The following is a 24,092-nucleotide window of genomic DNA, read 5'->3' on the forward strand; positions in this document are numbered from 1 at the left end:
TTTTTATAGTCTGGAGACTTTGATTCTTCGCCCTTTACTGCACGTTACCTTAGTAACTTCCTTTTTTTGTACCATTCTTTTTTCGATGCGGTTCGATAGATTTCATGATTGAATCACGAAAATCATGGCGCGCAGGGCGTTCACCCAGCCGCTGTAGTTGGGTTGGTAAAAATTATTTGGAACGTTTCTGAACGGTTCTTTCGGTCGTGTACAGATTCCAGATTTTCCAATGTATGTAACGCGCATATTACTTTTCCCAGTTCAGCTTAATTGCAGATTTCATTGTTCCGCCGGTTCATAGAGCAATTCTCCCTTTCATGTACATCGTACCAAAATTGCTGGAACATGTTCGACTGGCGGCGTTACCTTAACGAGATTCGCAAGCGCAAATTAGCGCGGCAAAATGCGGTCTGCTATAGATTATTGTCTGCAACCATTCAAATTATACAGCATCGTTTTTGTCGTGTGCATTCTTAATGATTACTTCTCGTTCTGTGAAATAATCAATTGTACCTGGGTTTGTGTTTACATAGTCGGAAACATGTTACAGCTATAACGAATGAGAAAACAAACAAAGAATTTTAACTGATGTTTCGTAGTGGTAATTGATTTCTATAATCCCCTCCCCCGAAAAGAACATGAAAGTAAAAATATAATTTAAAAATAGAAATGTTTCATTTTAAATATCAATACATAATTATGTATGTAAAGGATCGAAGTCAAAATATTTCATTTCATTTACGAATAAAAATTTGTGTAACAAAATTTATAACAAGGTAATTTATATACGTACTTCTTCAATTTTAAACATTTCTTTTATCATCAAATCTTTTTTGAATATTTCTATCTAATAAGAAATTGTTGGGGTGTTAAAATCATATCGCGTTCAATTCCTTAAAAATGACGACGAAATACCTAATACAGTTCATACAACACGCTCTAAAAATTTCCACGAAACAGCCCACCGCTTTAACTCAATATTCTCTGGGTATCGTAAACTACATCGAGTCCCTAAAACGAAAAGAGAAATGAAATCAACAGAAATTATATTACGCGACACGTTGGAAAAATGATCTCCTTCGGAAGCAGATCAAGGGAGACGGGTCGATCCAATCGTTTCCAATCGAATCGTGAAATTCTAACACGATTTCCCGGCGGACAGCCAGGGGGAAACGTCCAGAGAGCAACGTTTCACGTACGAAACCGCAAGCGGATGATCGGCGCGGTCGTCCGGCACGGTATTTCGAAATTTTTCAATTTACGTGGCTGGCGCGCGCGCGACCGATCGCTCTCGCTCGCTCGCGCGCGATTTCCTGTCCGCGTTTAATTGCGGATCTCCCGCCGGATGTCCGGCCCGTTCGCGACCCCGAGAATCATGGCCGCCACCTTCCAAGTTTCGCTCTCTCCCTGTGCAAAATGACGCGCACCAGAAACGCGCCGCGCTAACGAGATTCGCGAACGCAATTTAGCGCGGCTAAGTGCGGCCAGCGACGAATTACGAATGCGCACGCGATCCAGTCGCGCGTTCACAATGGACAGTCCGAGGATAATTCGATCGCGGCTCGACTTGTCGCGGGGTTGGCGAAAATTCGATGACAGGTCGTTTCGAAAATCGAAGGAAAACGGATGCGCGAGCGATAATTAATTTTTACTCGCAATTTCTGTCGCGGACGTCCCTTCTCCTCGTCCCTGCCATCGGTGGACGCAGGTGTAATTTTCAACCGTCATGAGAAAGTTTTGTCTGCTCCTTTGGCAGATGAAAAACGACCGTCCAGCCTTCGTCGTGGATTTCCTAGGTTTTTTTGGTTGGAACAGCAAAAACGGGGAATCTCTTTGTTTCTTGACACAGGCGAAAGAGCTTATTTTAAGATGTCAACAATACTATGGAAAATTTTCGTGGATTTTTTGACCAAGTTAGAAACATTGGTTTGTAGAAATTTATAAATTTATAGGAATTTATAAAAATATACAACATGGAGAATTAACTTGATATGCCGAGTATTTTTATATTCTTTTGCCGTAAGAAGATTATTTCAATTTTCTACGTATGCTCCTCGATTATTCCTCAGTTTTACCTTTTTCTTGTGTACACACGTGCATACATTCTTAGTCATCTTTTCTCGCGCCCCGTATCTCGCTTTTCGTGTTTCCTTATTACACCTCGTGTTTTCTTCTCGGAATGCTAAATTACTTTGCACAGAGCGTAAGTAACACTCAAACCCGGGTACCTACAAATTCTTACCGTAGAAAACACTTTAAAGACGTCACGTACTCGCCATTTATTTTTACATTGAAATTCATTAAAATTCACCGAAATAATAACGCGACCACTCTCTGAATAGCATTTTTCCTCGCTATACATTTTCATGTAAAAAATCCTTTCCGCCGTATTTTAATTCGTAGAAATTCGATAGTAACGGTATAACGTTTAAATTTTGTTGAAAGCCGGGCAACGGACGGACGGAAACAATTTATCCCAAGTTTCGAAAGAGAGGAGTCCCAAGTGTGTCTCTCCGGGCGGAAAAGAGCGGAGGATCGAACAAAAATGGTAGGAACTGTCATGATTCCGTATCCATGGAGCGGCGTTCGAGCTGTTACGCAATCCGTTAGATGCACCCTCGCGTGCATTTGCTCGTTGCAGTGCGCGCGGCCCGATCGAACTTTCACCGTGGAAAGTTCGACGTGTTCCCGCCAAACCGATCAGTCAGTGTACTGTAACGTGTTTTCTCCTGACGCATCGCACGTGCCAATAAATGGGAACAGAGCAATACTTCCAGCTAGCGTTTTAAATCTCCCTAAATTTCGAGCGAGGAGGATAGAAAAATAGCGCCACTTGCGCTCGCCTGCACTCTTGCACGCACGTTTACGCTCGCTTATACGTAAATAGCAGTGACGTATGAACGATTTGTCTCGCTAAAGGCAACAATAGTCGTAGTAATTTTTGAAAATTAGAAAATATTTTGAAGGGAAACTTTTTTCACGCGTTTCGATAATTTGTAATTTGTTGCGTAATTGTGAAACAACTACGCGTCAATGCGTGATATGTAAATTAGTTTCTGATATTACTAATTGGCTAGTTACCGAAGTTCATTCGACGGAGTGCTTACGCCTTGAGTAATACTTTCGATGTAATTTGAGAGAGCTCGTAATCGTAATTTCAAAATTGTTAAACAATGACAATAGTAAAGCAAATTGAGATGTATAAATTGCATTTCCTTGATGACCTATATCGACACGTACGATCCAAAAGCTTTCTGGAAAATGAGCCCATAACACAAAATGGCAAATCGCATAAATCGCAAAAGTTCTAAATCTAATTTCTTAATATTAGCTAGTTTAATAATTATAATTGACAGTTCCAACGATTTTTAGAAACCTTTGTTCATTCTATCTTCATAAAATAAATTACAGTTTCATAATAATGCAATATCTTGTTTCGGTTGATATTAAAATCTATTTGTGAAATCTTTTTGTAATGGAAGGTTTCCAGCAGAAAGATACGTAGATGGAAAATTTCCGAAAGGTCCATCTATAACCTGTCTCGATCTCTCTTTCGCTTTCTTCGCTTTTGTTTCCGATAATTTAATTTATTCGATCACGATAATAAATTCCTATTACCGTAGCAGGATATTGTGTTTTACGCGAAACTATAACGCGCGAGTCTCATCAGATATGTGCGGGCTTATTTGTTTTATAACTTTTTCCACATCCAGCCAGTCCGGGGATTAAAGATGCGCGTCTGTCAGGTAACCTATAACTCCCGTGGCAAATTGATCGATCCGTAGCTGTGCTATAACGTAGTTCTCCGTGACGCATCGCACGTGCCAATAAATTTGCGCGGAGCGCAGATACCTCCTGGAACACCCTATAAATTTTTCTGATCCTCCCTCGATGAGAGAGGGCGAGCCAGGGATTGTGCTGCTTCGATGAATTCACTTTTTCCCCGCCGTCTCTATTAATACATTAATATATATCCTCAGTGTCTTTCGACCGTGACGGTCAATTGATCCTGAACAAAATAATCGCTGCTAAGCTTCTTCCTTGTGACTGCATTTTTCATCGTCGTTCATAAACTACCAACATCTGATTGTGTCCGTGTTTCCACGTAATTATCGACGATTCTATTTCCATAGAAATCTTGACAATAAAAATAATCAACCTGTTTAGCCGGAATATTTAATACGAATTACGTAAATTATTCTTTTGACCTGATGTCGATTCTCGACAGAATTTCGTTGATCAGGACGTTGACAACATCAAAGCCGTGCAATGTGGCGCGTGTATCGGTCAGTCGTTAAGCGTACTTTTATCTTGTAACGTTCGACGGTTTCCCGCCAAACCGATCACTGTGGAGCACGTTACCCTCAGAGTAAAGCATCGTGTGTGTCAACCGGAGTCAGTCAGAACGATGCCTCCTCTGGAACATCCTGTAAATTTCTCCCAATCCTCTCCACGGAGACCGTGGCATGGCATCGACTACCGTGTGGTTCCCTCGATATGTTCCTCCAGCTGCCCCTTCTCTTCTCGCCCCCACCAATTTTCGATGCTGACCTCTCCACCCTTCGTTCCCCGACTTTTTCTCTCCCTCTTGAAAAATGATCCCCATACCACGAGTCTTGCGTCTTCCTCCCTTTCGGTTCTTACGTGCTCCACTCGACGACTCTCCTCTGTTACCACGGAAGACCACCGATCTGCCAGGTCTTTCCCCATCCCCGCCTAATTTTTATTTTCCCACAAGCGGCGTTTTAAAAATTACCTTCCGCCCGCTTTTCCGTCCCCTCTATGAGTCTCACCTCTGCCCCTCCCCCTCTCTCGCTCTCTTTCTCTCTTTTCGGTGGTGTGCGGAGTCGCGGTGGTGGAAGAAAAGTAGAAGGGATGTCGGTGGTTGTGGGAGTGGAGTTGCTTCCTCCCCACCGTGACGCGTCGCTTTGAAAAAAACGAGGGAGAAGATGGTAGGGGAGCGTGGAGATCGAGGCAGAGAGGAACGATGAAGGAGAGATAGAAGAGAGAAAGAAGAGGAATCGAAAAAGCAGGAGAATCGTTTATCCCCCTCTCGAAGGTAGCCGTAGTTTTTGTTCTTTTTTCCCTTCCCCTTCCCGCCCCCTTTTTTTTTACTTTTTGCCACTTGTTCCCTCCGCTAGTAGAAGAACGTGATGTATTGCTCGGCGTGTTCCCCGTCGTCGTGTTTGGATTCGTTTTTCCCGCCAAATTCCCTGCCTACAAGCTGCTGCCACCTTTCTGTTTGGAATTCAGCCTCGTGTCTCCTCCTCGTTCCTTCTGCTTCTTTTTTCTTTCTTCCCTTCGACCACTACCCCCACGACCGACGCCACGGTTCACGGTCGTACGGCTTTCTTAGCTTGATTAATTATCGCGTCGAGCTGGGTGTCGGGATCTAGAGGTCCGCCTTTTTCTCTTTTTCCCTCATCGTACCTTCCTCTCTTTTGCCTCGATTCTCGCTTTTTTTTTTTCTTTCCTTTCGGTAGATCCACCCTATTTGCTCTCGTCCTTTCCCTCGGCCGGTGGCGGTCGAAACGCGTCCGATAGGAGGACATTACGGGGAATTATGAAAAGGCATCCGGCCGTGAACGATTTCCTGAATAAAATGACGCCTTCGGGAGGACGATTTAAAGATAAATTGAGCGCGACCGGAAAGCTTTCGATTATCGCGAGGTCTTCCCCGATGTAGGGGAACTGCTGTGCAAATTATCGCCCGATAGAATTTTTGACTTTCAAATGATAAGGTAGCAGCATTGAAGCCGATGCTTTTAACTATTCACCCACAACGAAATATAATTAAACAGTCGACTCCATGGATTTTCATTCGACTCAACGAGATCGTTTGCTAAAAAAGTTTACTATTTCTTTATTATTCATTTTTTGTATCGTTATTTATGTATTCCTTATAATATTTATATTATTTATAGTCTTTATAGATATATATAATATTAAAAAGTCGTTTTATATGAATATTAAAAAACAAATACATGGATTATTAAAATCTTCAATATCATGATATTTTCATAATGTTTAAACTATTTTACGATTTTAGAAATCTTCTCTAGAGAAGTGTAACCTGTAGCAAATGCTTCAAATTCGTCATCTTTGGAACGTATCTTGCAAAAAGTACAAATTAGACAAATTTTTCTAAGTTCCACCGCCTTGCGGTGTTAAACATTGTATCGAACAAAACATGGCAACCAAAATTAACAAAAATAATCTACTCTCATAATAATTCCATTAATTTATACATCTGCGATCGTTATTTATTGAATCTTTAATTACAAACAACATTCCAAATCTTCTAAAACTTTGCACCTTTACGTCGAATTTAATAATCTCTCCTAACAAATATAAAACGTAAAACGAAATATAAATAAAGTTCAAGATCGGTTGCACCCCTTAAGATCCCTTACACCCCCGGTATTTCTCCCTTCATTTTGTCTACGATTTTGGATGTTTCTCGGAAATATTCTTGAAATTTATCTCTTGACAACTAAAAGTTTCAAACTCACCTCGGCGCGAAATCCTGCCCTTTCTTCTGACTGAGAAATGGATTGAATTAATCGCAAAGTATTTCTCGAACAATTCGAGAATCGTCGCGAGGGAGATAAAAGGGGCGGATGTTGTAGGAAGTCGAACTTTCCCAGGCGAATAATTTAGAGGATGAGATAATTAAAATGGGTCCGCGGAAAGCCTGTCAACCGTGACGGGCAGATAGGTCGCGCGCGAGTCTCTAGAACGAAATTATTCTATGAATGCTGATCGCTACGTAACGCGTATTATGCAGCAGCGCGGCTGAAAGTGACAATTTTTGCGTTTCGAGGGCGGCTCGCCGCTCGTTCGTCGCGCTGAAACGAGAAATTTCCATTAGGCGACAAGGAGCCGGTCACCGGCCGCTTTTTTTTCTATTTTCTCCTCTATTTTGCTCCGCACTGTGTATCGAAAGACGCCAGACACCTCCGCCAGGTATTCGTTTTTTCCAAAATCCAGTTTTTCTATTCAAATTTTGAATCTGGAATTCTGCACAAAATGACGACTCGTCGTAATTTATAAATAATTTTTAAAATTCGAAGTGTTCTTCGTAACGTAGGTTGTTATCAAAGAGCCAAAGATTTTCAGTTTTGTAGTTTTTGATAATCTACGCAGGTTAATTATTTAAAATGCATTTGTGACCTCGATGTTCGTTAAATAGCTTTTTTGTGCCCCTCTAGATTTCTTAAAAGTGTTCGTATATTTCATTATGTCGCATTCTTGTACATCTCCCACACGTTTCTGTAAATCAATCGAAGAAGACAAGCGATAGAAACGCATTTAAGTTAGTTACTCTAATCGTGGACTCCTTTCTCGTTCAATTCAACGATTCATGCATATTGTCAAGTTCGTAAATTGTCTTGGTCTTAATATAAATCGCAAATCCACTTTTTTCTATCATAATCCTATACATAAAGAGAGCCGATATAAAATTACCAGAATTTCATCTTAATACTCGATCTTTCGACTCGTATTTCAGCTTGAAATTTTCGCAACGAGGTTTCTTTTAATCCTACGGAATAATAATGTCGCGGATTTCTTAAAAATATTATCGAATCTTCCTGCGGAGAGCAAATCGGTGGACGTCTGTTAGATTGAATTGAGAATCACAAAACAATACCGATATCGCGTAAAAGACCAGGAGTGTATGGAGTTTCCGCGGGGCCCTGTACAGTGCCGTTTCGCAGAGGAAAAATATTTTTTATGAAAGCTGACGAGCGAGGGTGAACGACGTGGCTCGGCCCGACGATGGTTTTCGGGGCAGCGAGGAAAGAGGAACGACAGTCGAAAAGGTGCCCCACCCCAGGCTAATAGTCCAATCCGGACCCGCCGTACTTTTTGCCTACCTTTCCACCTCCACCGTCGGCACGACCACCACCACTACTACTATCACAACGACAGCGACATCGTCAGCGCCGCTACCCTCTCACGTCCCGCACTCACTTCGACGTGTATTTTTCCCCTCTGAAGTCGTGCGAGGGTGGCTTTCCGAGCTTTTCCTCCCCTCTCTTCGGACCCTGTCTCCTCGTCCTCGTCGGCATCGTAGGGGTGGAAAAGGGGTTGTAGAAGGGGCTATCCATGCACGGGTGTGCGCAGTACGCTACTTTTCCGCGGACGATGGCGCCGAGCTTGGGATCAATTTCAAAATAATCTGCCTTGGATTTTCAAGGCTCTCGAATCGATTGGAATTCCGCGGATACCATGGCCAACTCTTTAACGCTCTATCACTTTTTCAGTTATTTTTTTTTTTTTGTTTTTATTTTGTTTTTTGTATCCGTTTTTATAACTGCTAATGGATGTAAAAAATACTAATTTTTTCTTCGCTGCCATAACCGAATGGTGTATCGGTGTCGAGTGAAACTCGCGTCCTCAAGGCTCGCTCTCCTCGCGTGTTTTGCCACCTTCCGCTCGACCACCCCTACCCCAACGATGCTCGGCTTCTCGGTCGCGGCGTGGACGCTGATCGATATACAGATGAGAAGGATTCGATGTATGGATGGACGAGTATGAATGATAGTGTCACGCGGTCGAGGGTGTCATATGGTCTTGGCTTTAAACTGTGTCAGGTTATGTCGGAGACGAAGAGTGATTTGTTTCTAATCGATAATCCCTGCTTGATTTCGGAAACGCTTTGAGTACTCTATTACATTGATCGTCGTATAAATAATTAGTAATTACATAATTATAAATTTATATAGAATGTTTAAATTGTACAGATATAGTTGCTTATCGTCCAGGTTATCCACGTTTCGTCATTTTCCATCTCGTCTCCCGAACATTTTTAAACCAAATAGGATTCTAAAAAAACGTCCTGTTCCCGATGTTGGGAGAAAGAACACGTCGCGATTCCGTTACCGCAGGACAAAATTCGAATATTTTTTGAACGCAAACGGTGTCCATCCTCCCTTTTGTTAATGAAACAATAACACGTAAGTAATCGATCGCAGGATAAATAACTGCGGGCATGGTACGTTTTTTAGCAGCTATCATTCCCCGCAAAATTTCGATTCATAACTGATACGGTGTGTCTGTATTTCTTTCCACTTCCGTCTACTAACATTCATCGATGCCGATCTTCATGGTACTGCTGAAATTACAAACCTGTTACATCTACTGAGCCTTGGAAAACATAGACATAACTCATGAAAGAAAACACAGTTTTAAGTAACGATATACTTTCCTAAATTCGAAATTCTACACGTCGTTTAAACTACATTTCTTCTTGGTAATGATACATCTTCAAAATTGTCACAGTCTTATTTCGTCACGTGTTTATTTAAAATTCCACTTGATACAGAAATTGCAAAGAAAATGCAACAAAACGAAAGTTGATGTAGTTTCCTTCTGTATTTAATAATTTTTTTAAATTCGAAATTTTACATATCATAAATTATTATTCTTTTTTCTTGACGATAATAAATCAATTTTTTCACAGACGATCGCTTTATTCGATTATATATGAATTTTGGTTGAATCGTAACAAATAAATAGTAAAATTTGATAGTCATAAGACCATCGAAATCGTTTAAAAATTAATGATAAATATTCAATATCCGAATAATACACTACCGAGTTAAACATACTATAATTATAATTAATTCTTTATTTTTGTCAACTATGCTACGCGTTCATGAAAATTTCACACGTAAATCGTCATACGTGGTTGTTGTAAATGCGTTGATACGCGCCAGCTTCAAAGCCCGTCGTTCGCTCGCTCGCTCGATCGCGTGCGCTCGCGCGTTCGTCTGTTTTACGTTGAAAATGTGCGCCCTTCCGCGATTCTAATCGCGCAATACATCTGGCATTAATTATGACGCCTGTCATTTCATAATGAACTAAAGTAAATACATGCATAATAGTCACGACTGAACGATTCTAGACCGGTTACGATTGTTTCAGTTGTACTTTGTATTTAACCAGCCTCGAAATTGACGTTTGGGACGGATATCGGTCGCTGTTGGAAATAATAAATTGCATTATCGTCGTGTCTCCCGTGAAAATAACGTGTTGATTTAGTAATTGCGATTACCGATCGGCCGATGTCTCCGAAGAAGACAAGAAAGAAACGCGAAAGAGGAAAAATCGTAAAGCATCGTTCAAAAAATTCTAATACACAATTGTAAATATTTCTTTAAATCGATATAAGATATACGTCCAATCGGAACGTTTGAAATCTAAGAGGAGAATATTTTCAGCAAGCAGAGTACAATCAGGCTGAATAGAAGGTAAATTCGTGAGAGGTTGAACGCCGTGGACAATGTCCGGGCTGCTTGGAATCGTTAACGACGTAATTCGAAATTCGCGTGCAAAATTCCGGCTGCAGACGACCGTAAATCGAGGGTCCTTTTATCAAAGACGAGGACACGAGAACGAGCATTCGTAGGACGTATACTTTGCCTCCATTTACATCAGTTTCTTGATGCCCCGAGCGAGTTGCTGCCGCAGCAGCGCGGCACCGGCACCACCGCGGCCGCTGCCGCCGGCAGACCACCCTTTTTCCACCCTTCCTCTGTCCCGACCCTCCCTTTGCTACTTTCCTCTCTCCTCTCGTCTACCTAGCTCTTCCTCTATCGCGGTGCTCTCTGCGTGTTCTCGCGAAAATCCTCGCGATAAATTATGCCGTGCGGGAGGGAAATAAATGACCCACCCCCTTTGGCCCTTCTCTTGCTCGTCCACCCCCGTGCCGTCCCGAACTTCAATCCCCAGCGTGTGCACACAGACCCACCAACACCCTCGTTGCCGCCGCTGCCACCCTTCGTCCACCTCTTTCCTCTTCCTCTTCCACTTCCTCCGTGCCACCCAACCACCCTTCGCCGCCACTTCCTCCAACCTCTTTCTCATCCTACCCGTTTCTCTATGTTCCTCCTCTTTTACCCACTGCCAGAACTCTGCCACCTCCTGTGGTCCAACGACCAGGCGGCGGTGCTGCGAGGAAAGCCGGCTTTAAAATTATAATGGCACGCGCAATTTTGATAACCGTCGCCCGAACCACCACCCACCGACCACCATACTACCACCAGCACTCGAGCAGAGTCGACAACAACTCTGTCGAGAATACTGCCTAGCTTCTACGTTGCTAATACCACTACATACTTACGAACGTAGCACGAAGCTGCTGCAAGACACAACGACACACACCGCGACGACCTCCAACCCCTTTTTCTTCTTCTTCGTCGTCCCTCCCTTAGCCGGGTGGGGAAGGTCTTTTGATATTTCAGCGCACGTAGATCGGCGGAGTTACTTTACGCGCAACATCCCCAGACAAGTAGCCGAGGATAAGGATCGTGCTTTTGGAGTGGACGTGAGCTTTGTCTGTTCTCTATTTTTCTACTTTTCTTTACTTTCTTTTCCTTTCCTCTTTGTGTCACAGGTATCAACCGAAGATTTCGTTAATCGACGTTCATGAAATATCGCTAAAATATATCAAACGATTATTATTTATTGCTATTTTATCCAATTAGATTTGATAGTTATTAATTGCAAGGTTTATAACTAGATAGCATTATGATGTCGAAAATGTTTTATCGCTATCACAATTGATTTACTTTCGCTCGTTACGTTACTTGAATCAGTAAAATATAAAGAACTTTAATAAAAGAAGTTTGAAAACTACATACAGGCTACTTTTCTCTCGATCATCGCTACTGAGACTGAATAATCCTTTAATGGACCGAGGATAAATTATTGTCAAACAAATCTGATTCATAACTTGCGGGAAGTATTGCGGAACTTAAAAAATTGATCGATATCTCTACAATAATTAATCCATCCGATTTAAATACGTAGTAAATGAAAAGTAGTGCAAGTTTCAAGTTATTGGAACGATTTAATCTTTAATTTTCTAAGAAATATTTTCGTAAAGTATATGTATAAATCTAAGAACACAAGATTCTACCCTTTCGAGCTTACAAAGAAAATTCCTCTGCAAAATTATTCTTATGTGTAAACTCTTTTGCTAAGAGACTTGCTTTGACACTCTCGCGAAGCATTAATAAAAACGTAATTCGAAGCACCTCAATCTATTTCTCGAAAAAAAAAAAAAAAAAAAAAAAAAAAATACTGAAACGTTGCTTGACGCCGCTTTCCTGCCGAATAAAACCCTATATTTGCGGTCATTAGAAAAAAACGCCGAGCCAAATATTTCACGAGCTCGTTACCAGCATAGAACACTGGTGTCCTTCTTAATAGGGCACCACGCGACGTACTATTTAAAGCGATATTGCGCGATATGTCTGCAACATATTACCGTGGCATCTCGTTCCTCATTCCACGCCCTGGACTAGTCCATCCCTTCCTCATCGCGGATTGCAAGACCAAACAATGACGCGACGTCCGACACGAGAATGGAGAATGGTCCCGCTTTGGTAGGCGGAAATTGTTTAAGCTTTTGTTATTTTGCGGCTTCTAAATCTCAGACGTCAGGCAGCGCCCTCCGAAGCGGGATGGCGCTCGCTTGCTCGCTCGCGCAACTCTCTTCGAGAGCTTGGATGGACGAGTGTGCATGTACGCTCGAATCCACCGGGTGGCCGGAACAGCCTGTGTTCCGCTTTGTAACGCGAACTTTCAACCGGAAGCGGATCTTCTTCGCGTGGTCGTTGCACCGTGCTCGAGCATTTAAGCGCAATTCCTCCCGTTCGACAACTCTGACCGTGCAGTACTTTTTTTCTCGCCCTTTCGTCTCTTTTCACTATGGCACTCTCATTACAAGAACATTTTGAGCCTGATTTAATTTCGCGGCATATTTGACAGGGAGAAGCAGGTGCGCCAAGTTTGACGCATAATAGCTAGGAATCCTACCTCTCCCTCTCCCTCTCTCTCTCTCTCTTACTCCCCTATTTTTCCTGTTTTCCTGTCTTTCTCTCTTTTTTCTTTCTCTCCTCTCGCTTCTTTTTTTGCTTCGCTCGTTTTTAATTAAACTTCGAAATGAATTTCTTTGTCCCGAATTTGCATATTTTAGGCGCTTATATGAATTTCCAATTAACCGACTCTTTATGCGTTAATAATAAAGACGTATCTCTGTGCCGAACCACCGTTGATCGTTGTTTTCTTCGATTGCCCGATAGAGATACTCAGCGCGTACACCTGACGTTTACGGATTACTTATTTCGCCTGGTTTACTCTCTTCCATTTTTTCCCTCCTTTCTTGCGTCAGTTTCATCACAATTCGATGATTAAACCATGCCGGTGGCGGGAATGGTATCAATAATTACTATATGCTTCTTGCGTCGCGTGGCGAGTTTCGAGAGTAACGTTCGCTTCCCATCGTCTCCATTTCCGCGGAATTTATTACCCGGACCCCAGGCACAAAGAACAAATCCGTTTTCGAAATGCACGGCTAATGAAATTGACCGTGTGTACGGTCTGAGTGTTCTACAAGAGGGAGAAAGAGATCAAATTGCCCGATTTTTTTATGGCTCAAGTCTCTTTCACTGTTCCTCTTGTTTCTCTCTTTCCATTCCGCCTCCGCGCGTCGTCTCTTCTCTGTTTCCGTGCAGTGCGTCGCGCGAGTGCAAATAAATTCGCGAGAGGCGAAGACACGCGCTAGAGAGGGCACCGCGATCAATATTTTCCTTTGAAAATTCACCGGCAACCACCGACAACCTATTCCCTGCCATTTTTCCATACTTAATGAACGCGTGCAAGTACTCGTTACTGTGCTAATGCAATTAAAACGCTTACGGTGAATTATAAATATTTGCATGAATAAGTAAGTATCCGACCAAACGAGATTATCGCCGGTTATCGCCACTCTTACGTGTAACCACCCTTCAATAGCCTCCCCCCGCGTACCTCGTCCCGTGGTCGTTAACATTTATCGCCGGCGACGTTAAAAAACTCGCCCCCTCTGCCCCCGATATCGATCACCATCTACGAAACCGCGCCTACACGATGCTCTCTGCGCTCTTTTTTCGCGAGTCACCCGATGGCGCGGCACTGGAATTTTAATCAAGATAATTTCTTTCGATCACGTATTTTACTGAATTTTGATTCATACCTCTTTAATTCGGAACTTCGTTCCGTTTAAAGAATATGCATAATCCGTCGTTATATGTCGTCGCACGAGATTACTCGAAAGTTTGATTAGAAAACTTGGTTCAGATTAAATCGATTGATCGTTCAAGCTGCCAGAAATTTAGCAACTCGATATTTACTCGATAAATATTTATTTTTATTTAAACAGGATCCTTTGTCAAAGTTAATGACACGTTTGAAGTAAACTTCGTCGTACAATCATCGAGATAAAATAATTGATAGAAATAATACAGTATTTAAGAAGAATAAAGTTGAATATAGAAAAAGGAAATATCAGAATCATCGTAGTCTCCCTGTATAAAATAATTCGATGTTTAACAAACACTGAAACGAATATAGACAAAGATAACTCGAAACTTTAGAATCATCGTTGATCCTTCGTTGAATCGCTCTATAGCGTTTAGTCGGACTTTTTTAAAACTATGGATTTTTTAATTTGCACATTCTTAAAAGCGTCTCTGCCTATCGATTACCGGCTGGAAAATAACTGAAAAGAGCGTCGTTCCACCCTTCCGTCTCGTCGGTGCGGAACGCGGCTCGTCGACAAATGGTCGCGCAAGGGCGCAGCAGCAACTAATATCAAGCGTTATTTCTTTTTTCATTAGTAACTAGCGAACTGTTTAACGTTCCACGGTAGATATTTATAAAGCGGGCGTCGCACCCCCGCCCCAGCAGTTGGTCCAAGGGGGCACGAGGAGGCCAGAGGGTGAGCCGTAGGATGAGGCGACGGTAGAGGAAGGACGAGGAGGAACGAGGAACGAGGAAGAGCAGAAGGGTGGTGGTGGCGGTGGTGCGCGGACTTTTGGGGTGGTCGGTGCCCACCTATCGACCCTCTCGGCTCCTGGTACCCTTTCTTTTCCTCCCTCAGTCCACCGGGCCTCTCTCTTTCTCTCGCGTTTTCTCTCCGCTCGCCTCGTCCTCGCGCCTGGCCAGCGACCGACCTTCGTGCGCGCACACGAGAAAAAAGCACGCAGCCAGAGAGGATTGAAGCGAGATCGAGATTCGCGGAGAGAGAGTGCGAGAGAAAAAGAGAGGCGACGCGTAGCGCACAGCAGGCTGGTATATCTGTGTACGTGAGCTCGCGTTCGCGATAGGATTGAGAGAGGCGAAGCACGGCCGAGAGAGCGCAAAAGCTTACTACGGACACACGGAACGACGAACGCGCGAGTAGAACGCGCGTACACGTATACACGGCCAGACACACGATCACATATACGCACGCGGGCACATCCTAATTTTAGCAGGCATTCGGCGCAGCTGTGCCACCCACACGTATCGTGCGGGCTCGAAACTCCGAAATTTCGTGCAAATAGCACGGGAAGGAAGCCGTCCCTGATTAAACCGGTTATTTCCTAGGGAAAAAAGAAGCGGCCCGCCGGCGCGAAATTTACAGGAAATCGGGTTATTAGTCTCCGGATCGCGAGAGCTTCTCGTCGATCGACGCCTCGCAGTCTCGTTACGTTCTTCGTTCTTTATTTTCACCGTATACCTTCGTCTGATCGTGGTGTTATTTTAATCAGCGATGAATACCTTCCACATCCCGTTTTCTCCTCGTCTTCTTCCGTCTACAAGCATTTTCAATTCGATCGTGAAAGTTTCGAATTTTATCTCCTTTGTCGTCGCTTAACTTCCATTACTTCGTTACGAATTTTTCACTTCGACCGGTACTAAAAAGTCCTGCACCTGCTGTATCGTAGCCGGTCTTGCCGCTTTTCTCTTTCGAGAATCGTGCATTCCAGGGACCTCGATCAACCGGATAAATTTCGTGCGTTACGTTCGATTCAATTAGTCGGTCGTGACAGATTTGCATACAAAATTAGAAACCGGTAACCGGTTGATACCTTGATCGCTCTCGTTGATAACGCGATTCTAACGGGCACCGAACCGTTGGTATTGTCATTAATTCGATTGCTCGCGCGTCCGGGCTGATTATTTATGTTTCGTCAGGATTCTTCCGTGACATCAGCGTGCGTAGGGGGAGTGGCGGACGAGAGGCTGCCTGTTTTTGTTACTCATTCATGACCGCCGCTTTGATGTGGAACGGATCAATCAGAATGATATAATTCTGCGTATACATCAATTAGCAATAATGATAATTATCGCTAATGTTTGTAGATAGCTGATAGTGGTCGTGCACGGGGAATAGATGTATTTTTGGAAATTATGCGTCCACGTTACATCAGGCACCGATGGAAATGTCCGTTTAATGTCTATTCTGTTCTACGTGTCACTCTCCGGGCGTCTCCATTTAGGGCAGTAATATCCCTATGCGTTTTCAAATTATCTACACATATCTTCTCGGTGTATCGAGGATAATTTGTTCGATGTTGCAGTACTCTAAATGTTACGCGATACGAAAATATTGATACACAGTTCTCAACAAAATAGAATCTCTTGCTTGTTAATTGATTAGTTGGTAGAGATTGGTTCGTAAATTTTAGATGCAAATTCGAAGGAATATCGTAATCTGATAATAATCTGATATAACAGAGAGAAAGAAAGAAATCGATGAGCGAAACGGAATAAAAATTTATTATCGGAATTTAAAGCGTATTAAAAACCATCCTTCATTTCCAAAAATACAAAGAGGAAGCGGTTTGTTAAATTTTCAAATCCTAACACGCACTCGTCAAATTAGCTCAGGTAACAATTCAATATCGTTATTTCGATTAGTTTCAGTGCGAAGCTGATTATTTATATAGCTCGTTTTTTATTCCTGCAGCTGAAACGCAATCTTCATATATCTAAGATCGTAAATGTCGATAGAATTATAAAAAAGATTTGCCATAAATTTATAAATTGGTTGTTGCTATAATTAATCTAACGTGGAATAATTCCAAGAACTGCGGACAATATTAAAACAAATGTAGGCAGGTTTAGTCTTACTTTTGCTCTTTGCTTCTATTTCGCATCATCCACGCATTTATCTAATAATTCAAATTCTGATTTCTTTCAATTCGTTTTAGCTAGCGCAGGAAATCGCTACTCGTATTTCGAACGCTATTATTCACATTTCCAAGCAAATTGAATCCATCGTCTTTACAACTTTTCACTCAAACCCTGCACGAACAACCTCGTAACGTCTCTACAAATTCACGGCGTACGACCTGTGACAACAAAATTTCCCCGATCGTTAATCGATTACTCCCTCCATCAACGGCGGCGCGAGCCATAAACGAAGATCGAAACCCCGTGGCCATTCTCACGAGCTAATTTTTCCTGCGCGTGTATCGCGTATTCCTGAAAAAAGAGCGCAGTCATGGCTCCCGCCCTGTACTGGCGATACACGGTGCACGCAATCGCGCGCACATTACAAAAAAATTACGGGGAATACCGGCGGGAACGTCGAGTCTCCTTTCCTGGTGAATTCGAAATCTCGGAAATTCAACTAATTATAACTCCGGACCAAGGAGAATTACACAGCTTTCTGCGTTCATAATACGCGATCAGCGTCCCGGCGAATCGTAACGATTGCAAAAATGTGTCCGTGTATCATAGCCGTCTCTTGGCAGGACAAATTTTCTAGGGGAAAAAATTCTGGCTAGTCTCATTCTAGTCTGACTATTATTTTCTGCTCTTTTTCTCTTTCGTGTTTTGTATTTTTTCTTTCTTTCTTTTTTTTTTCATTCTTTTTTTCATTCTTTATACGTCCAGTATCTCCGCACCATTCCCTTTTTAGTGTTGTCGTGCTCGTTTCGCGTGCGTGGGCACATACGTTTCAATTGTTTGCCTTTTAAATAGTATAACGTCGGCCACGCGGCACGCTTCATTTGCGGAAACGCGACCGCCACGGAAATTGGGACGCGACTATTAATCAACCCCGCCGCGAACACATCGCCGCTTGGACAAGCGTTAAGATAGCCTAACTTTCTTTGGTGGGCCGAAATTGTAGCGTTTTAAATAAAGTTCGAGCAGTGGATGAAGTTTTCGGTCATTGTACGATTTATTTGTTAGATAATTTCTTAGAGGATTTGGGAGTCATTTAAACATCCTTCGTCGAATTTTTCTCTTCGTATCGATATATTTGGTAATTCCATCTTCGTAATGTAAATGGAAGATACATGATTTGAAACGTATTATAATTCGAGGATAGTTAACTATGCAGTTAATGCGAGCAAATATTTAAATTTAAAGAGTACCGAAATTAACATTAACAATTTTTTGTTATTCCTAAAGAGCTCCCATTAATACATTTGGTAGCTTGATGAAATTTTTGAAATGTAAACGAAGTTTTCGATGTATTACAATATAAATATGGTGAAACTTAAAGCGTGTTCGACCTTTTTTAATCATATTTTTTCATTTTGTCTTTACTTATATTAATACGTTGCTTTATTACTAATAGTTTTTATTAAATATTATACGCCATTTGGAAAGGAAGCATGATACATAGATTAAACTGAATATATATTTTCAGTTCTCTGTAGATAAATTTGGCATCCTAAACGTGCGAAGGTATTTGAAATGAAAATACATATTTAATAGAATTACCGAATTGCTTTCGTGATGTAGATAATATCATCTGACTAACTTTAATTTCCTTTACAATCTTCTTCCCTTTCTGCAAGCAGTTTCGCTTACAACGAATTTGATTAAACGATATAATTAATCCGCCCCATAAACATTTATCCCAAGCAAATTCTATAAAATCGTCGAATCACGTTTTCCATAATGTTAGAAATAAAACCAACAAATTCACGACTTTTTAATCCAGTTTCATTCACTCTTCATATTTCCAACACGTAATTACAAAGCTATCATTTATGCGTTCTGTGCCTAACACCTAAAAGTAGAAACATATGCATAAGAGATTCCATTTCTCTAGTTACGCTCATAAGAACATTAAAATGCATAAAAATCCGCAATCTGATAACAATTAAATTTCCTAATGATATCATTCCCTGTATTGAGAATCGAACATACGAAAACTTGACCCAACCAAGTCCTCGTAATCGATCCCAACGTACTTAATTAATAACGGTGCAACAACAAATAACTGAGATATCCTCGAAGCGAGGCGATAATCCCAAATTACACAGACACACTTAAATTTCCGGGCAAGCAGAAATCGCCGGATCTCCGGCGGTGTTTCCTCTCCGGAGGATTCCTCGAGATCGGGTTCTTGCGCGCGTTCGCGCATCACGTGCAAGTTTTCTCACGTGGCAGTCGGTCAGGGCCGCGGAGAGTACGCGGTTGACAAAAAGGGGGATAGTGTCGATGGGAAACGAAAGAGCGATATCTGCCGGCCGATCGGTGGCCGCTACTGGACGTGTGTAGGCGATGTAGAAAGGGGGTGTGGATGCCGGGTGGAGGGACACGGGCTCGATGATCCAGAGGGGTGAGTGCAGAGTTTACCTATAACCCATAAATCGACCCCACTTTTCTATTAAGAGACGCACGATTGACTTGCGTTGTTCAGTTTCCTTCCCCCGATACCGTCGCTGCACGCCTCTTTCTGTCTTTCTTTTTGCTTTGCCAACCCCTCTCCCGCCTTCGTGCACCGATCGCTACACCAACCTACACCCCCACCTCATCGTTGCTTCTCCGAATCGCTCGTCTTTTTCCCTCCAGCCGCTCCCCACCATTGCTACGTATCCTGCGCAAAACTCTCGTTCAATCCCTTCCAACCTGTTCGTCGTCGACTACCTTTCTTTTTTCCCCAAATTTTTTTTTACCTTTCATTTCCACCCTTTTTTTCCCCTGCCTGCTTTTTCCCGTTTTTCCTTTTTCCGCTCGCCTGAGAATTCCATCTTCTTCACTCGCCCCGCGCGTCCGGAAAACACGGCCAACCCCGTATCGGCGCAGAGGGCGGGAGAGGTGCAAATACTTGGCCATCTGTTTTCCACGAGTCGAACGTACGAAACGCCGTTCCCGCCGTTCCCATTGACTTCGATGCGACCGATCGCGACTACGTCCGATCGATCACGTGCCACGTTTCGAGGTGAACGCTTTCGTCGCGTCGACGCGCGCCTCTCGACGCGCCGGGGTCGCCGAGCTTCTACGCGGAATATACGTTCTTCTCTCGTGTAACCTCTTGTTCGACCACGCCGCCAGCGCAATTTCCATGTCTCTCGACGATAATTTATGTTTCTCGCGGCAGTTTTCGTCCACCGTATCAAACAATTACGTGAAATTCGGCAGGAACTTCGTTAGACGGTGCACCTCTGGTCTCGTAATTGCACGCTGTCGACCATTTAACGCATCATCGATGCAGATGCTTTTCGCTTCGTGGATTTTCAAGCCGCAGCTAGAGTAACCCCGCTCGTTATCCAGCCGCGCGGACTTTTGCTTCCGAGAGTTTAATGCAGGCAAATTTCCTTAGTTTTAAGCGTCGAAAGCTCGCCAGGCCATTGTTTTTCGCCAATTTACGACTTGGGATAAAACGAACGATCGAGAAGATCGAATATTACGCGGAAGAATAAAGCTGGTACCGAGAACTACGTTATCATAAAACCGTTCGCATGACTGTTCGCGTTTCTAGTTCCGTTCGTTGCGTACCGTGAAACAGCCCCCCAAGTGGCAGTTCTCTACTAAATCTGCAAACTACTGCAATTAACGACTTCGGAACTAAACGACGCCAATACAAACTTCTCTCTATAACGCGTTCGTCCGCGTAAACTGTTCCCCGTCGTTTCGCCAATATTCCCCGTGTTCCCCGATCAAAACGTCCAACCCGGTGAAATGAGCAAACGAAATGGAAGAGTAACCTGGTCGAAGGAAAGCGTTGAAATGGACCAAACTAGAAAAAAAGCACGATAGTGGGGGAAAGGGGAAAAACGAGGAGGACGGCCTCGGTTGAAACGAGTTCTCTTCCTTTCGCGTCATTGAACGGATACACGAGACTGACGTGTTTCATTGTATTCGCGAATTTCACGATTATATAATTTCTTGACGTTTCGAAAGCGAGGCGTGCGCGCGCGTGCCAACGCATCGCCATTGAGCGTACCGATGGAAATCCAGGGATAATTACACGCGGCTGTGGCATAATTATAATTATCGAAGCTCACAAACCAGCCCTTTAAATTTCGTTAAATTTTACACGCGCTCGTGCACTACAGGCTGCAGGGCCGTGAAGGGAGGCAGAGATAGAGCCACAGAGAGACTACCGTTAGAGAGAAGTTCATAGCTGTTCATACGTGCGTAATACGACGAGCTATGAACGTTTGTACGGATTGGACCTCTTGATGAATCTCGTTAATTTTCATCGTCGCGGATATCAACACAATTAAAGCACGATCTTCGACCAGTGGAGACAGTTACTGTCTGTTGCTCCATAGTAAAGTTAAGTCTTTAAACCAAAGTTATGATCTTTCGTGCACTTCGTTCCATCATATCGATTCACGAGATAAGAATTTGATTTTGGTGTAAGAAATTTTTTAGAAAACTTTGTTGTTCGAATAATAACGGTCCTTTGTGAAATTTTTGGCAATGTGAGGATTTCTAGGCAGAATAACGAGTAGTCGAATTAAAATTAACAATTTACATCGCACCAACCGGCAGACAGGCGACCGCCTACCGTGATACCGTTGTTCTGTACGCATTAAATTATTGTTTTGCACGGTAGGTTTATATTCTGATTACCTTATAATTGCGAGACATCTCGCGAAATAGCCGAGCCAACGGGATTTGCATTTATCAGCCGGAACGTTTTCGCCTGCTTCTCTTTTTCTTTCCTGGAAGAATGTTAATTACGTGGAAGATTTGCGAGTCGAACAAACGCGTTTCATGGTTTGAATAATTTTTGTTTGTCTTCTTGCTACTTCCACGTTTTACCATCGAAACTTCTTTCGTTCGATTTATTTAACCCTGTATAATTACTATTCCAATTACTTCAAGTTTTTCCGATTTCCTCGGTAATATCCACCTCCAAACATTTTTCTGAATTATCCTTTATACTCTAGAATGGAAAATTTTGTTTGTATTTTACTATGAAAATTTCTTTCCCTGGACTTACTTTAACGCTGTTCGATTAATATGCCGATTTCAAATCTTTTTGCTATTAAATCTTTGTTTAATATTCTTTTGTGTTACAGAGTAAAAAATGTTGCTTTCTTTATACTTGAATGAAAATTGTTTTTCATATTTTATCATAGAAGTTTCTTTCATTCGATTCATTCATTTCCTTGTAATCAGTATTCCGATGTATCTAAACAAACTGTTTCTAAACAAACTAACTGTAAGTAACTGTTTTAAAAAAAACTTTTGTCAATAGTGTTTTTTTAATGAAAATTTTTGTATATTTTATCCGTAGATGAAAATTGTTGTTTACGTGGTACGTAATTTTGAACAACGAATTAAAAAATCATCTGATTTTGTAATTTCAACGAATCCCGTTCTTTAATATTCCCTTTGAATTCCTCGTTCAAAATTTCCCTTCTAACTTCCTCTTTTAACATTCGCGTACTAATAAAGCGCCACAGGAATTGTACGGTACTAATTTAGGCTCGTATTCAGAATAAAATTCAGTTGGCATGCTTCATGACAAAATTCATAGACAAATTTCAGCGGATGGGTGCAACATGGTATCGCGTCGATGGCTGTTCACGATATTCCAGCGAATTTGATGTTAATCATTCGTTCATTTACAAACGCACCATGATGAAGAACGAACTGCTCGATCTCATTATTGTTACGTCGGCTAAAACTATGTTTAATCTTCCATGATGATGATTCATGTTGGTTTCAAGCGGAAATGAAAAGTTCATTCTCTTCTTAATTGAATCTTTTTTGGTTTCTGTTGCTTTTCAAATTGGACTGATCGAACGCACCGCCATGCGAAAAGGCGATAAACCAACCATAGGAACGATTGATAGGTGTTCGATTAGCATCGAGCACGAATTATCGACCCAAACAAGCTTCAAGAAGCTTGCACGAGCTAAGTACACATTTCTCCAAGTCGGACAAATATTGACTCCTTTGGATACACACGATCGAGAGATGGTCATTCATCGGATCAAATTAGCTCTAATTAAGAAAATATTCCACGACAATACGAGAATGGATCGAATGTTTTTAACGTGATTTAGTGTTTGAAAAATTCGTCGAAGTTCTTAAACCTGAATTCATCTTACTTTTTCGAAAACGTTCCTACGGAATATCGTATGTATATTAACTTAACTACTTTTAATCGTTTACGTTCGCAATATTTTCAAGCTGTCGCGTAAATATGAAATAACGCTGAGCACATTATCAGTAATCACAGCGCGTCGAGTGCGGATTATATCTCAAATTCTAATCCGCAGATATCAACTCTTAAATCCTGTAAATCTATCGTTTATAACATCCACGAGCTTTGCTAATCGTTCGGCATAATCGGCTGTTAAATCGAGTCCTCGCTGCGGTCCCACTTCACAGGGCGTTATTTTATAACGTAGTCAGATTCATCGATTTCCACGATAACATCCACCAAGTACGATTTTCTATCGATTCATCGAAAACCAAGGTTCGTGAAATCGCGTCAAACCTGCCTCTAAACAAGCCCGGTTGACCGATGCTAAATTCGTTGCCTGCTTTCAAATTTAGGCTGAACCAGCGTGTTTGGTGGACGTTGGGGTTGCGCTCGATCCTGACAAATCCCGATCGAATTACGTACTAGCAGATCAATTAAAAAGCATACGAACGAAATCGATACGACAATCGAGGCAAATCGTCTAACCAAGTCCGCCACGGTTGTCCTGTGTTTCTTCTTCGATAACGATGGAAGCGGAGCAGCTTCCATAAATCGATCGGAAACATCAATAGCATTCAGCGCGACTCATTAACCATAGGGACCAATCGATTCCTGAGCCGAGTCCGTATAAACACTCGATCAAAGACGTACGTACACATTACACGAGCCAAGTACAATGCACACAGACAGTCGGCGTCGTAGCCACGGGCCTGTTTGAGAGACCTCTTAAAACACACCCTTGCAGCTCACAGCGGCGAGAGAAGGAAAGCTGGTCGGCGAGCTGTTGCTGGTCGTCGTACTAGTCGTCGTCGTCGCTCTCATTCAAAGGGTAACAGAGACAAGAGAAGGAGAGGACAAG

General features: G+C 42.4%; 1 long non-coding RNA gene across 2 annotated transcripts in view; it reads left to right on the forward strand.

The window, feature by feature from the left end:
• LOC132912570 (uncharacterized) overlaps window positions 1–24,092 on the forward strand; it is a 45,018-nt gene that overhangs the window by 18,983 nt on the left and 1,943 nt on the right. The window contains exon 1 of one of the 2 annotated variants that reach the window (XR_009659237.1): window positions 19,007–19,402. The exons of the other annotated variant lie outside the window; for it this stretch is intronic. This is a non-coding gene — a long non-coding RNA (uncharacterized LOC132912570). Of the gene's footprint in view, window positions 1–19,006; window positions 19,403–24,092 lie in introns of those variants that run through there. 2 annotated transcript variants of the gene reach the window in all.

This window comes from Bombus pascuorum, chromosome 12, assembly GCF_905332965.1.
Source record: "Bombus pascuorum chromosome 12, iyBomPasc1.1, whole genome shotgun sequence".
In the NCBI taxonomy this organism is placed as follows: domain Eukaryota; kingdom Metazoa; phylum Arthropoda; class Insecta; order Hymenoptera; family Apidae; genus Bombus; species Bombus pascuorum.